This window comes from Salvia splendens, chromosome 7 (genome assembly GCF_004379255.2).
Source record: "Salvia splendens isolate huo1 chromosome 7, SspV2, whole genome shotgun sequence".
In the NCBI taxonomy this organism is placed as follows: domain Eukaryota; kingdom Viridiplantae; phylum Streptophyta; class Magnoliopsida; order Lamiales; family Lamiaceae; genus Salvia; species Salvia splendens.
The window spans coordinates 26730961-26741938 of NC_056038.1; the positions used below are offsets into that span (position 1 = coordinate 26730961).

The 10978-nt window shown below is 45.9% G+C and overlaps 1 long non-coding RNA gene across 1 annotated transcript; it reads left to right on the forward strand.

Annotated features, from left to right (window-relative positions):
• The first annotated feature begins 10105 nt into the window (after positions 1-10105).
• LOC121741213 lies at positions 10106-10747 on the forward strand. Its single transcript, XR_006037807.1, has 2 exons — positions 10106-10358; positions 10475-10747. It is a non-coding gene; the product is annotated as an uncharacterized LOC121741213 (long non-coding RNA).
• Positions 10748-10978: the final 231 nt, after the last annotated feature.

Genomic DNA, 10978 nt, shown 5'->3' on the forward strand with positions numbered 1-10978 from the left:
GTGGACGTACCAGACAGCCTACAAAACGCCTATAGGAATGTCCCCATACCCAATCATTTTTGGGAAGATGTGCCATTTACCAGTGGGGATCGAACATCGAGCATACTGGGCAGTACAACAAGTTAATGTGGATGCTAAGGCTTGTGAGGAGGAAAGAAAGATGCAGCTACAGGAGTTAGAGGAACTTAGATTGGAGTCGTTCGATTCTGCCATGTTGTATAAAGAGAGAACTAAATTGTGGCACGTCGTTGTCTGACTTTGATTCCTCACTGGCGGTGTACTCACTGTCACTTGGCTCCCGTTGGCGTGGTGGGACTCTCTGTTCTGGCTCTTTGATTACGACGTCGGCGTTGCCCGTACATTGTTTCTTGCTGCTCTGCTTCTTCGTGACAGGGGCCTTCCCCTTCCTTTTCCTCTCCTGGAGGTATCTATCTTCATCTTCGTCTTCCTCCAGTCTCTCCTTTGTTGGTGTCGAAGGCTCCTTCTGGGCAGTAGGCTTGGTCACCACGGAGATAATGGTGTTGTCATCTACTGGCTCTTCATGACCTACTAACTTCGATGCGAGGTCCAGACCCTCAGCCATCTCGTCAGTTTCTTCTTTCCGATCACTTGGCGTGGGTGAGACCATCTCTGTTGCTGTTGAGGTTTCTTCCAGGTTGGTAGCAGACAAGGATTCCTCCCCAGGTTTTGTAGGAGTAGTCCTTTCTTCCTCACTAGAGATCTCCACTGCCTCTGCTGCCGTGTTTGCTCCTGCCTTACTGGATGTCCATCTCCCCAGGCACCTTTGCGACACTCTCTTTGGCTTCGGCCTTTCTGCCTTGGGATCATTCTTCATCACCAATCTCATTTTTACTGCCTTTGGTTTCGACACTGGTGGCACCACTGGCTCTGGTTCCTTGGGTTGTACTTCGGTCTCCTTTTCCTCGATGTGTTTATCACCCTCCCCTGCTTCTGACTGGGGGTCACTGACTTCGGCCTTTCGTCTTCGGTCTGCTTCTCCTCCACATCGGCTACTGGTTGGTGGACTAGGCCGTCTGACTAGTTTACTGTGCCAGATTCTTCACCTCCTCCTACTGCCTTCGATTCGAGGTCCAAACCCTCAGCCACCTCGGCAGTGTCTACTTCCATCCTGTTCACCCCGTCTAAAAGCGACTGGAATTCATCATCAGTCGTCTCGTTCAGATCTATCTCCTCTCCTTTCTTTTCTTCTCTTGGGAAACGGGCTCCGCGACCGGTGTGTTCTCTAATTTATCCCCACCCCCCTCGCTCTTCTTCTCTTCGCTTTCTTTCCCCTCGGTTTCCCCTAGGTCAGGGTCATGGTAGGCGGAAAGGGGGCTGACATCCAGTGGTTCGATTTGTTGGTGAATCGGGGAGGGTTTTGAGGATGCCGATGGTGCAGTTATCGAGGGAGACTACTTTTCTAGTGGGGGTGTTGAGGAAGTCGGGACGGAGGTTGGTGGGTTCACCCTAGCCATAACATCTGTTTCTGGGGTTGGTATCACCGGTGTTCCTCCGGCCATGCTTGATCCGCCTCCGGTTCGGCTAAAATCCGCCAATGCAGCCGCCCAATCTTTATTCGGGTCCTGCTGCCTGAGAAACTCCGCCAGTTCGTTTAAGGGAACCATCGCCGGAGCCTGAGATATTGGCGCTTGCGGTTGTTATTGTGGGCTTGGCTGCCGCACTTCAGTCGGCGGTTGGATTTCTGGGGTTTCATCTCGGAGAGTTGAAGGGGGTCTCACCGAGGCTTGTTTGTTGGCCGTTTTCTTCTTCACCATGGTTTGAGTCGGTGGCAGTTTTTGGTGGTGGTGTGGGTGTTGGTTCGGGAATAATGGATGGTTACCTTGGGTGAGAGAATGCAGGTAAGGGTTTGTGAGGTGAACGGGAATAGGCGGTTGGGTTTTTGGAGTGGAATTGGGCAGTTGAGGGTTTTGACCGGCAGTAAGCGGTTTCCACGTTGCGACGCTTCGGGTGGAAGACGGTTGAGAGAACTCACTTCTGATTGGACGTCGCCTGTCATGTCTCTGCACCACGCGCTCTCCTAGTCGCTGTCACCTCCTGCAATGCTACACCCAACGCCAAATTCAAATTTCACTCTATGTTTTTCAAATCTCTCCCTTAACATTTTCCCCATATATTTTCTAAGTATGGAAATAAAGTGAAAGGACACTTAAATACAATTAGGAGTTTCACCGAATTGGTATTCTTGTGGTCAGTACGTACTCCAAATTAATATTTAAGGTCCAAAAATATTTTTGGATTTTAATTTTTTAATTGCATGCAGAAATTTAACTATTAACTACCAAGTATTTACAATATTTACATTTTACTTTAGGTAATTTGGAATTCTACTTGGCCAGTATATGCAAACTTTGCCAAAAAGAAAACTAGCCCAGTGGAACTCCAAATTCCCATCCTACTGATCATTACGCGACCTTAGTATGTGATTGTAGTGGAATCTCTTCCACTACACACATATCAGTATTATCCCTAAACACCTCCAGCCTATGTACATTTACGATAAAAGGTTCAGAGTTAGGAGTACTCCCTGAAATCTCCACAGCTCCATTAGAACGGAGTGCGGTTATGACATATGGTCCTGTCCACTTCGACTTGAGCTTCCCAGGCATTAGCTTCAATCTTGACTGGAAGAGTAGTACTTTTTGGCCAACATGGAGGTCTTCGGTCCTTAGATTTCTGTCGTGCCACAATTTATTTCTCTCTTTATACCTGATGGCAGAATCGAACGACTCCAATCTAAGTTCCTCTAACTCCTGTAGCTGCAGCTTCCTGTCCTCCTCACAGGCCTTAGCATCCACATTAACTTGTTGTACTGCCCAGTATGCACGATGTTCGATCCCCACTAGTAAATGGCACATCTTCCCAAAAATGATTCGATATGGGGACATTCCTATGGGCGTTTTGTAGGATGTCTGGTACGCCCATAGAGCATCTTCTAACCTCACACTCCAGTCCTTCCTGGAAGGGTTGACACTTTTTTCCAGAATGTTCTTCATCTCTCGGTTAGAGATCTCAGCTTGACCATTCGCTTGTGGGTGGTAGGGGCTAGATAATCTCTGGTGAACACCGTACTTCTTCATCAAGGCTTCGATAGTGCGGTTACAGAAGTGGGTTCTCTGATCGGATATGATGGCCCTTGGTACTCCGAACCGGCTGAAAATATTACTCTTGAGGAACTTGGCCACCTCTTTCGCCTCACACGTGCTTGTGGCCTTGGCTTCTACCCACTTAGAGACATAGTCAACTGCAAATAAAATATACAGGTTTCCATAGGACGAGGGAAAAGGACCCATAAAGTCCATCCCCCATATGTCAAATAGCTCACAAACAATAACCGGAACTTGTGGCATTTCATCTCGTGCAAAGATCCCACCGGTCAGTTGTCAACGTTCACAGCTTCTACAGAATTCATAAGCATCTTTGTTGAGAGTTGGCCAATAGAATCAGCTGTCCAGAATCTTCATTTCCGTTTTCTTGGGACCAAAGTGTCCTCCACATGCCAAGGAGTGGGAATGTGTCAGTACGCCCCTCTGTTCCCATCCAGGAACGCATCTTCTTATCACTTGATCCGCTCCTACTTTCCACAGGTATGGGTCGTCCCAAAAGTAGTATTTCGCCTCACTTCTGATCTTCATTCTTTGAGCCTTGGTGACGTTTGGCATTTATGGAAGTTCTCCTGTCGCTAGGTAGTTGGCTAGGTCCGCAAACCATGGCTCCTGCCCTACTTTTTCTTTCCCTTTTGATGTTATATCTTGGCCAGTGAGATTCATTACCTCTTCCCAATCAATTTTTCTAAGGGCAAAAATCACTTCACACAAGTGTTCCTCCAGGAACCGGTCGTGCACCTCTTCGCTGCTCCCATCTTGCACTATTCTGCTCAAATGATCCGCTACCTTATTCTCAACTCCTTTTTGTCTTTCACCTCCCAATCGAATTCTTGTAGCAGGAGAACCCATCGGATCAGTCGAGGCTTGGATTCCTTCTTGGCAATCAGGTACTTAATGGCCGCATGGTCAGTATAGACGATAACCTTGGATCCTAACAAGTACTTCCGGAACTTCTCGAATGAATACACCACGACCAGCATCTCCTTCTCAGTGGTGTCATAATTCCGTCGAGCCTGATTCAAGGTCTTGGATGCATAGAAAGTCACGTACCTTTTTCCTTTGATTTTCTGACCTAGAACAGCTCCCACCGCATAGTCGCTGGCATCACACATCACCTCAAAAGGATGATCCCAGTCAGAAGCCCGGATGATTGGTGTCGATATCAAATTTTCTTTGAGAAGGTTGAAAGCGGCTTTGCACTGTTCATCAAAGACGAACTCCACCTCGTTTGGAAGGAGTCTAGTAAGGGGTTGGGCGATTTTGGCGAAGTCCTTAATAAATCATCGATAAAACCCTGCATGCCCTAGAAAGCCCCTTATTTCCTTCTGGTCAGTAGGGAATGGTAGCTTGGATATGACGTCCACTTTGGCTTGATCCACCTGGATACCTCTCTCCGACACCACGTGTCCTAGGACGATCCCTTCTGTTACCATAAAATGGCACTTTTCAAAATTCAAGACTAGGCTCTTTGCTTGACACCTCTCCAGGACTACGTCCAAGTGATGAAGACATGAGTCGAAAGAGTCTCCGTAGACCGTAAAGTCATCCATAAATATCTCTATACAATCCTCGATCAGATCAGAAAAAATGCTCATCATGCATCGTTGAAATGTACCCGGGGCGTTGCACAGACCGAATGGCATGCGTCTATACGCGTAGGTTCCGAATGGGCAGGTGAAGGTGGTTTTGTCCTGGTCTTCAGGGTCCACGTTGATTTGGAAATATCCGCTGTACCCATCAAAAAACAGAAGTACTTCTTCCCAGACAGTCGCTCCAACATCTGATCGATGAACGGTAGGGGGAAGTGGTCCTTCCTGGTTGCGGCATTCAGGTTGCGGTAGTCTATGCACATCCGCCAACCAGTGACTAGCCTTGTTGGTATCAGCTCATTCCTCTCATTTTGAACCACTTGGATCCCTGACTTCTTGGGGACCATGTGAAGGGGGCTGACCCACTCCTTGTCGGGCACCGAATAGATAATTCCCAATGACAGCAATTTCAAAATTTCCTTCAATATCTCCTCCCGCATGTTAGGGTTCACCTTCCTTTGCTAGTCTCGATGTGCTTTCACTCCTTCTTCTAGCCTGATGTGGTGCATACAGACATCGGGGCTTATTCCCACCAAATCTGTAAGGCTCCATCCAATTGCTCTTTTGTTCTTGTTCAGCACAGTCAGTAGTTTCGCCTCTTGCTCTTTCATAAGGCTGTTGCTGATAATCACCGGGTATGAGTCTTCGTCCCCGAGGAAGGCACACTTCAGGTTTGCTGGCAGTTTCTTTAAATCAACTTGTGGGGGAAGTGTGTCTGCGGGCAGAAGGTTTTTTGCAGCATCCCCCTCTTTTTCTATTTCACCATCTGAGAATTCCTTTGTACTGGCTGGTAGTTGAGCCCCTGCGGCCCCAATAAATTTTGATTTCTGACAAAAGTCCTTAATTGCTCCTTCTATCTCTTCATCAGTCAACCCTTGGCTGCTGATCAGATCACACCATGCAGCTGCTTCTACATCAACCTGTCCATACACATCCAACGCTTGGAGTTTTTCCTGCAATAATTCGGTCTCAAGAAAATCTTGGATTAGGGGGTCAATTACATCAACATAGCATAGATTTTCAGAATCGATGGGCTTCTTCATGGCCTCATTGATATCAAAAGTGAACTTCTCTCCATGAAAATCATTGCAAACTGTCCCCGCAGCCATGTCCACGATTGTCTTAGCTGTTCTTAAAAACGGTCTCCCTAACAATATACTGCTAGACTCCCTAGCTTCAAACTCACTCATCTTGATCACATAAAAGTCAGAAGGGTAAGTAAAATCATGCACTCTCACCAATACATTTTGTAACACGCCATCGGGATTTATGCATGACCTATCAGCCAGTTGGATTAACACCCTAGTGTTTGACAACTTTACTCCCTTCAACCGATTATAGATTTATAATGGCATAACATTTATAGATGCTCCCAGATCACACATCGCATGCTCGATTTTTACATCTCCGATAGTTATAGGTAAAGTGAACATACTTGGGTCGGCTCTTTTGGGCAGTAGCTTCTCCTGCACAATTGTTGACGTTATCCCTTCCACCATGATTTTTCCATCTTCCTAGGCCTTCCCGGCTATGAACTCCTTGATGAATTTCCCAAGCCGGGGTAGCTTTACGGCTTGTAGGAATGGTATGGTGACATTCAGCTTCCCAAAAATGGACATGTAGTCCATTGGGTTCTCCTTCTTCCTCCTTGTCACGAAACAGTAAGGAAATGGTTTTTTCCCTTTCGCCTCTTCTACCGGTTCTTCAACAGCCTTCCTGGAGTCTTTCTTGGGTATATTCTGGGCTGGAGTCTCTGTCGTGGGTTTTGTTTCTTTAGGAGGGTCTTTCCTGGGCCGTACGCCTTTGGTTTCATCTTTTTCCAATGATGCTTCATTCAAGAAAAATGGATCCTGCATCTGAGGCAGAAGTCTGTTGAGCTCTCCCACCGAGACGATGTCGCTCAGTACCTTCATTTCACTGGGCTCTCCATTGGGTTTCTTCGGTTAGGGTCCATTATAGGCAGTTCCGGACCGCAATGTGACCTTACTCACGTTTGCTTTTTCAGGTAAATGGACTGTAGATGGGAGTTTCCCTAAATTCCCCTTCAATTCACCCATCGAATTCGCCAGCTGGGCTAATTGCCTATTCATCATATCCATGTTCGCCTTATGCTCCTTCTGGGCATTCTGCATCCCCTGCACTACTTCATTATTGGACTGCAATTCACCCTTGGTACTCTGCTGCGAAGCGAGCATTTCTCCCATCATGTCCTCCATAGATCTCCTTGACCTGTTAGGATATTGGAACTGATTTGGTCATTGGTGTTGGTTATACTGGGTGTTTTGGTTGTGCTGGTAATTCTGGAAGTTTTGCTGGTTCTGGTTAGGTGGGTGTTGGTTATACTGGGCAGGAGGGTTGTATTGGTCTTGGTGATATTGATTCTGGTTCTGGTTCTTGAACTGGTTCTGGTTCTGTTGGTGTTGGGGACCTTGATTATGCTAATTCTGGTAATTTTGGTAGTTCCTCTTGTGTGGTGGCACATAAACAGGGTTTGAGTTTTGGTTCTGTGGGTTTTGGTTGTGGGGTTGTTGGTTCCTTTCTGACCAGTTGAATTGGTGGTCGGGGTTTGCTGGGCCACTGTTGGGATTTTGGTTCGGGTGGAGGTTGTATTGGTTCTGACCTTGACCTTGGTTTTGATTTTGGTTCCCATCTCCCCATCGAAAATTTGGATGGTCCCTCCATGGTGTTTCCCGTTGTCTCCCCGGAATCCAATTCCCACTAGAGTTATAGTATCCTGCAACATTGACTTGCTCCATATTGACCAAGTCATTCGGCTAATCATAGGTTTTCCCTTGATTTCCCTGCTCTGCACCCTTGTAGCTCCCAGTTGGGGAAGGAGGTGGCGTGTTCTTCTCGATCGTGCTCAGGAGCGTCTTTTTCAGCTCTTCCATCTTCAAGTCCATCTTCTGCTCCTGGTCAATGGACGAAGCACTCAAAATCCTTTCTCTGTTGTATCCATCCATCGAATTGTCGTACTCCTTCTTCGCGCTCAAAAGCTTCCCTAGGACCTTTTTTGCTTCACTGACCCTTAGTTGCATGAAGCTTCCTCCTGACGATGAGTTTGCCAGATCCTTTGTTGCCTTATTCATCCCCTCATAAAAGGTGTGATGTATCTCTATTTCTACTATACGATGGTTTTGACACGCATCCTAAAGGCTCATATATTTCGCCCAATAATCACTCAGGGGTTCATCGTACTCTTGCTTCACACTGGTTATCTCTCTCTTCAGCGCACTCGTCTTCGATGATGGAAAACATTTGCCTAGGAAGGCTAACATGAAATCGGCCTAACTCTCAATGGAGTTGGGTGGCAGGCGCATGAACCATTTGTTGGCCTCCTCCTTTAGGACGAACGACAAGGCCATCAATCTGTAGTCATCCTCGGTCGCCCCCGTTGGCCTTCTCTGTGCCTTACAAATCTTACAGAACTCATGAAGGATCTCGTAGGGCCCTTCATAGCTCTTCCCACAGTACGTGGGTAGAATTGCGATAACATGGGGCTTCACATCACAGGCTGTCTGCCCCGAGGTGACAACTATGGCTTGCGGCCGTTCTCCGTCGGCATGCGCGTTCAGCGATCCAATCTCTGGGTCATCGTCTACTTGGGCAGCCATCCTCCTTGGGTTACCTTCCAATTGTAGCACCGGTTCTGGTATTCCTTCTTCTATGGTGTCTTGCTCTACGTCACTACTCGTGCCTAGGTCAGACAGGGTTGTCGACAGGCCAGAACGAGTGGTCACGAGTATAGTCCCTCGTTGGAGTATCTTCGGCTTCCAATGGTCAGGAGCCGAACTGCTTCTCATAAACTGAAATAAAAAGAAAAGAGAAAAATTATGCACAATATATACGCCAAAATATCACGTACAATAGCAGTTAATAACGCCATCCATCCCCGGCAATGACGCCATTTGAAGGTGCAGGCTCTCAATGTCGTGTTAAGCAAGGGTGTATCCACCTGATCATGATAGAAATCCCAGCCAACCTGAACCTAGTATCAATAATATTCCTCAACCCACTTCTACTGGTTAGTATAGTGGAGGTAAGGGTCGAATCCCACAGAGATGGACGCGCTTGGGTAATTGTGGTGATAATCTGGAGGGGTTTGGTTAGCTACCACGCTTGGGTTGAGATTCTACCTAGACAGGAATTAAAGGTGGTACTCTACTGACTGGGTGGTGTGAAAGTGATTGACATGTAGCTGTGTACGTGAGAGTGGGGGACACGGTGTTTCAGGGATATGTGGAAAGTAGATAGTTACTATAAAAGGCTAAACGGAATATCAGAGAATAGTTGGTGAGTTGGTGGCTGCACTGTCAGGTCTGTAGGGTAGCAGCAAGAAAAGTAACGGACAAAAGCAAAAGTGGTCCCAAACTTGGATGTTGATGTTGTCTTCTTCAACAAGTATGCACAAAATCAAACAAACTCAGATTCCATGGATGACACTTACAGATTAACAATTTCACAATTCAGATTCGCAAATTAACACTCTAAAATTCGAAGATTAATCAAGTGAAATCAAGAATTACACTACTGGGCGACATGCAAGGTGACAGAATTCACGTAAACTTGGATTTTGCACTTAATCACTTCGGAAACTAAATCTAAACAACAAACTTAACTAACAATCTCAGATCGAGCAACTCCAAATGAAATCATGCTTTCAACACTTCAAAATTACCGCGATAACTAGATCTAAGCTACCTAGGCAGAATGAAACAAATTCAAACCGAAAGAGATGCATAAAAACAACTTCATTCCATAAAACGTTTGGATCCCAATAAAACACTTCAAAAGATAACAAGTACTGAATATGCAACAGATCCAACGAAAGGAAAACAAGTAAAGATTAACTAGGAAAACGAATAAAGATTGTTTTGCCTCTCCGGGCGATGAAACTGCTACGACTACGAAATGAACTGGCTGGAACGATGGAAGGCGATGCTCCGGTGGACTTATGGAACTTCAGGTGACCATGGCTGTGGTGAGGGAAGAGATGATTTTGGACGATGCTGAAAGAATTTATCTACCGAGAGAGATGACTCTAACTAAGTGTGAATGTCGATGCACATTCTCTCTCCAAGTGGCTTCCTTTTACAGGGAGGCCAGCCCTTGCTTTTTAGGGTAGACTCTCTTCATGAAATGACTCTTTTGCCCTTATTTGTGGTTGATCCTTCCCAGCAATTCTTCTTCTCTATCTCGGGCCTTTTTGACATGAATCCTGGTCAGTATTGCACCTTTCTGGCACTCTTTTCACCTGAGTTATCCGAACCCTTTCGTACTGACTGGTACCTTTTCCCTGCACACTTTAGCAATTATTTAGTAGATATAATCCAATTAAGCACATTATACTGACCAGTAACCGAGGCCTAGAATTGCGACTTATCAGGCATGTACCGTGAAAATAAATGCAATTCCACCCTCATTTGTTACTCTACTGCAGTGGCCTCAGTTCCTCTGTCTCTTGCAGCGTTCTCACTAAGTTTTTATGCGATTTTGCAGGTGTAACATGGAGCAGAAGCTGTTGAACTGGAGTGCAGGGTTCCTGCAGTTGTACTGCAATTTTCCTTCCCTATTCTGATCTGTGGCAGCCTGTGGTGTGGCTGAGGAGTGCAGGCTGCTGCAGCCCTCCATCCTCCTTATTTAGGTAAATTTTGGTCTTCTTCAAAAAGTAGTGTTGCCTCTTACCCCTACTTACTTCGTTTGCTAGCTATTGGTACTCTAATGGCCTTGCTTGGTTTTGTTTACATCTGGATTTTGTAGGGATGAAGGAGAAGTAGTTGGCTGAAAAGAAAACGCCCTCCCGCGACGTGGCTCGATGCCCTCGGCCCGACGGCCGAGCGGAGATGTGATCGTGCGTGGTGTGGTTTTGCTCGGGGAGAAGAATAGATTCAAAATGTCTTCGTCTTGACATTTTTTGTATTATTTTTCCTTCATTTTCATTATCATATATTGTGTAAGCTAAGACATAGTTCGGAATGTAATATCGTTGGATTTTATTTACTTAAGGAATAGACGGACACATTCCCATTTTCATTTGAACCTTGAAGTAAATGAGCACGTATTCATTCTTAAATCGTACTTCACTTTCTTCTTTATTTCTAGATCGGTATTCGCCCTTAATCAAACAACCGAACATAAGTCTTGTGTATTTTTTGTATTTAAGTAATTAGGAAAAAGGCATTCGCTTTCATTAATTATTTTATAACGTTAAGGGAATTACACCGTGGTCATTACAAAATTACTTCCTTTGTCCCATAGAAATAG